Source organism: Myxine glutinosa, chromosome 1 (assembly GCF_964187855.1).
Source record: "Myxine glutinosa chromosome 1, kmMyxGlut1.1, whole genome shotgun sequence".
Taxonomy (NCBI): Eukaryota; Metazoa; Chordata; class Myxini; order Myxiniformes; family Myxinidae; genus Myxine; species Myxine glutinosa.
In genome coordinates, this window is record NC_136261.1 from 354,851,084 (window position 1) to 354,856,617 (window position 5,534).

The 5,534-nt window shown below is 35.7% G+C and overlaps 1 long non-coding RNA gene across 1 annotated transcript; it reads right to left on the reverse strand.

Moving 5' to 3' along the window:
• Positions 1-3,428: 3,428 nt before the first annotated feature.
• LOC137419529 (uncharacterized) lies at positions 3,429-4,992 on the reverse strand. The gene is made up of 3 exons (XR_010982914.2): positions 4,308-4,992; positions 3,804-3,927; positions 3,429-3,642 (listed from the first exon to the last, which is right to left on the reverse strand). It is a non-coding gene; the product is annotated as an uncharacterized LOC137419529 (long non-coding RNA).
• Positions 4,993-5,534: the final 542 nt, after the last annotated feature.

Sequence of the window (5,534 nt, forward strand, 5' to 3'; positions counted from 1 at the left end):
ATTATACAAAGGCACAGGCTGAACGACAAAAATATAGTGTAAGTAAAAATATTAATATGAAGAATACTTATAAATTAATCAATTATCCAAACCCTACAGATGCGAATGACTTAATTAGATTTAGTGATTTATCACAATATATATTTTTAAAGAAAACAGCACGTTTTGTTAAACAAGTAAAATTTACAACCACAACACCTGGTTATACTGACCATACACCTTTCCTCATTGAATTTAACTACCTGCTTACAATTGAATTTTATAAAGAAGGACATATAGTTAATATGTGAATTAATAAATGGGGGTATGATATGCCTGATTTAGGGTATAATTGGTCTTTTTCAATAAACATAGAAGACCTACATGATTTAAATCAGTCTCGTAAAGAAGAATATTATCCACTTGGTGAAGATAAGGATTTATGTGGAAGTACAATTAGTAAACAACAAATACGTGATTTTAAGAAAAGAAAAATATATGATAGTATAGCGATGGTTCGCATGACAAAGAAGGAAGGTAATGAGATAAGGATAGAAAGACGAGGAATACAAACCGATTTGGTAGTGGGAAGATGGGGTGGTATTACCTGTCATAATATTAATCTCACATATATTTCTGATACATAAATGACAGGAAGAAGACTACAAGAGAATTATAATTTTTGTATTCAAGGATACCTACAAGAAAAGGGTGCTCGGTATTACATACCTTATGATTTGGAGCATATACATGGGAATTTTGTCATAAAAAACTGGCCTTATATTGATATTGTTAAACCCACAAATAGAGACTTGTTTAAAGTATTAAATAAAAATGAACTTCTCAAAGTTATGAAATATAAAACTCTTTTAGAAATCGTCAACAAATCTTATTGGTATCCTATTATGAGAAAAATAATTATAGATACAAGAATATCTCAAAATCCATATGAGTATATGTAAAATATTCTTTGGGGTTTAAACTCAAGGGTAGCAAGGGATGAGGAAGGAGTTAAAGAAGAGAAGGAGGAAAGAGAGAAGGAGGAGAAGGAGGAAAGGGAACAAAGAGAGAGGGAGGAGAGGGAGATGGAAATCAGAGCGATTCAAAAAAGAGTGGATGTATTACAGCAAGAAGATCAATCTCAACTCACCGAAGAGGAAAATAAAGAAAGAATGAATGCTGTGAAAATATTGATATCAAAAATTGCTAAGATAAATGAGGAAGGAGTTAAAGAAGAAAAGGAGGAAAGAGAGAAAAAGGAGAAGGAGGAAAGGGAGAAAAAGGAGGAGGAGAGGGAGGAAAGGGAGAAAAGAGAGAAAAAGGAGAAGGAGGAAAGGGAGAAAAAGGAGGAGGAGAGGGAGGAAAGGGAGAAAAGAGAGAAGGAGGAAAGGGAGAAAAGAGAGAAGGAGGAGAGGGAGCAAAGAGAGAGGGAGGAAAAATATAAAAAGATGGAAATCAGTGAGATTAATAAAAGATTGAAGGTATTACAGCAAATAAATCAAACTCAACGCACTGAGGAGGAAAATAAAGAAATGAGAAGTCTAATGAAAATATTATTTTCAAGAATAACGACGTCAATGTCTTCAGTTTCAGGGAGGAGATTTAAACGAGAACGTGGGGATAAAGAAGAAGAAGAAAGAAAAGATTATGTGGTTGATGATGTCGGTGTAATTGACTTTAGTTAGTTTTATTTGTAAATAAATGGAGGAGAGAGTGAAGGCATTCCTTAGGATTCTTTATGTTTTAAAAATCAAGATTGAAATGTATATGTTGAAAACCAAAAAGGTTTTGATACTCTGTCGGAATTTTTCTGATAAATAAATATGAGTTATTGTCTCAAATGTAAAAAGAAAACTAAATCTAAAAATATCTCTTATGTTAAAGCTAAAAATAATAGAGTTTGTCAAAAAGGAATATGTCAAGTGTGTGGCTCTAAAAAGTGCCAATTCATCTCTCCTAAAAGAGGAGGAGACATACAAAAGTTTCTGTCAGGAAGTAAATTTACAACAACTGGAATTCCAGGGGAATTACACCTTCCAGGGTATTCTTTCTGTGGTCCAGGAACAAACTTGGATAAAAGATTAGATGAGGCTGACAATCCTAAACCTTGGTCCAGACCAAAAAATAGGGTTGATGAAGTGTGTATGAAGCATGATATTGCTTTTGGGAAAACCACTACGTTGACTGAAAAACATAAAGCCGACAGCGAAATGTTGTATAATTTGTCTTTGATACAAAATCCAACGTTGAGAGAGAAAGTTGATAGGTTTATTGTGAGAAATTTGATAAATGCTAAATTCAAACTTGGTCTTGGTTATTCCTCAAAAAACTATTAGGCTCTAATGATGTCATCAAGACTGAGGAGCTTTTGGCTAATGAATTACATAAACCTATAATCACAAAGTTTAAAAGAAGGAAAGTTTATTCTAAATACACCGACCACATATGGTCCGCTGATTTAATCGAACTAAATAATGATAAGGGATACAGGTATGCTTTAACCGTTATTGATTTGAGGAGTAGATTTGCCTGGGTTGTCCCTTTAAAAAATAAAAGGGGTGATACTTTAATGTTAGCCTTTAAGCTAATATTTGATAGGTATAAAAGAAAACCAAAGAAACTGTGGACCGATGAGGGAACAGAGTTCTATAACAAAATATTTATGAAATTTCTTGAGGGGAAGGGTATTAAATTATACAGCACCTTTAATGAAGGAAAGGCAGTTGTTATTGAGCGTTTTAATCGTACTTTGAAAGAGAAATTATATAAAAAATTCACACAACTCGGTTCTCAAAAATGGGTGTATTTAATTCAGGATATTGTAGATGATTACAACAATACAGTTCATTCATCAACAAAATCAAAACCTTCAGAAACATTTACAAAATTAGAATATGAAAAGGAGATTAATTTGAGAAAGCCCAAGTTCAAAGTTGGTGATATTGTAAGGATATACAAATGGAAAAGCCATTTTGAGAAAGGTTATACACAAAAATGGACTAATGAATTATTTATAATCGTTGATGTAATGGCTACAAACCCTTGGACTTTCAAATTAAATGATATAAATCGAGAAGAAATCTTGGGTTCATTTTACTCGCAAGAATTACAAAAAACAAAGCTAATAATTCATTAAACAACATTTCTATTCACCCCACCCAGATTAGCTAATTTAATTCGTGGTATTAAAAAAAAAAAAATTAAAAAAAAAAATCATAAGCCACGCCCACACCGACCCTGCCCACACAGACCCCGCCCACACAGACCCCGCCCACACAGACCCCGCCCACACAGACCCCGCCCACACCCATCACCCCCCACCCCCCGTGCGTTCCCCCACCCTTGATCCCCCCTCATCCCACCCCCACCTTCCCCACACACACAAGGGGAGGGGAGGGGTGGGATGGGGGGAATCAAGGGTGGGGGAACGCAGCCTCCCTTCCTTCTAACCTTTATTCTTTTCTTGTAATTAATAATTAAATAATTCTGGACAAAGCATATATATATAAATAATATTTTAGACAAAATCTTTATATTTTTAAGACATTTTTCTTGAGGTATTACACATTTAACTTCTTCCCAGCACAAATCATCAATCTCTTCCCAACATAAGTCAAAGGTAGTTTCAACAGCAGCAGATATCTTCAGGTTTGGAATCTCTTTCTGTCAAAGGCAAGAGGGGTAAAACAAGGAGAGAAATAAATGAATGATATACCCTGAATCACCTCCCACAATGCGCAGGGATATGGTGTACCTATTCGAAACGGTGTACCCACACATTGACACACACATGGCCGAAATACAATACATACACACATGCTTACCTCCAAAAAATCAAGCTTAGCGTTCAGATCGTTGAGATGAAAATTAAGGATATCACAGGATGACAGGAAATAACCATTCCTATGGAGTCCAAAATCGTCCCACTCCAAGCTTTGGTCTTCGAGGCTGCAAACAAAATAAGGAGAAATTACTATGCTGAAGTAAGCTTGACAAAACATCACACACACGCACACACACACACACACACACACACACATACACACACATACACACACATACACATTCACACATACACACATACACACACACACACACATACACACATACACATACACACACACACATTCACAGATACATACACACACACATACACACACACACACACATTCATAGATACATACACACAAGAACACACACATACACATACACACACACATTCACAGATACATACACACACACAAACACATACACACACACACATACACACACACACACACACTAATGCAGCGTCGTTTAACACAAATGTATTATAATCAGTATCTTACCTTGCATATGAAGCTTCCAAGAACGGTGAAACAGGCAAATGGTTTAAATGCTCATTCGCCTCGTTGTAAATCTCTTTCGGAAAAACTTCATTTTCTGCCAAGACCAGGTCATTTTCAAAACCTGAATTGCTGTAATAAAAATATATATATCATGTCATATAAATTTAAATTAATCACATACAAAGCTCTCACCAACAGTTCAATTCTGAATGAAACTTACCCTGGTGAGTATTCTTCATCACTGGAATAAGACAAGTTGTCGTTCATCTTCGTCGATTCACAATGTTTAAAATTGAACTGAATACGGCTTTTTATAATGTAAAATGTATTCAGGGAAGAGAACTGGCTGACAGTATTTCGAGGAATCTCAAGGCGTGTGTGAAAACAGGAAACGAAACAATGAAAACTTTCTGGGAAGTTATCCAAGTCAGTGAAACAACGTCATTTCTCAAAAGCGAAGAATTAATTTAAAAATGGTTTGAGTATGGTGATGGAAGTTGGAGGAGAATTAAATTATTTCCCACACATAAACAAATATTTGTAGGGTCGTTGTGTGAGTGGGCCAAAGATGATTCACCAGATGATATTAAGAGTAAAAGGTTAAAAGGTCCATAAGGTCAGAAGGATCACAGGTTCACACAGAAGGACCATTGTTTAAGTGGTCTAATGAATAAGGATAACATGTCAAAAGGTTAGAAGGTTCGTAAAGAACAGGGTGAGAGAAATAGAGGTGTTTAGGGGCAATGAGGGAGGGGAAAAATTAACATGTAAGTGAATGGGGATTTGGGGTGTCCCAGAACCAACATTATTACACTACTGACGGGGGACAAAAATCTCGTATCAGGATCTTCACGAAAATTAAATAATTTATTCCTTGTCAAAAATCCAACATGTCCACCAAATACGGCAGAATCTGTCCACAACGTTTTGAGATATCCTGCAAACAAAAACATGGATATCCTGCTGATAGGCCAGATCTGCATCTGGATCATAACCAAAAGCTAATCAGCTTGTTTTTATCATCAATCGAACTCGACCACCAAGTTTGTACTAATCTGTCCATACCTTCTCCAAATATCATGCTATACTGTATATTGTAGCATCAACGGCTCCACTAACATCAAGCATGTTGCGATGGGAGGTTAAAATCCTGCGATGGACCCAAAGGTTTTCATTTCTGTGGAGACGTACTACCTTGTTTTAATCACACCTTGTTTTGAAAAGTCC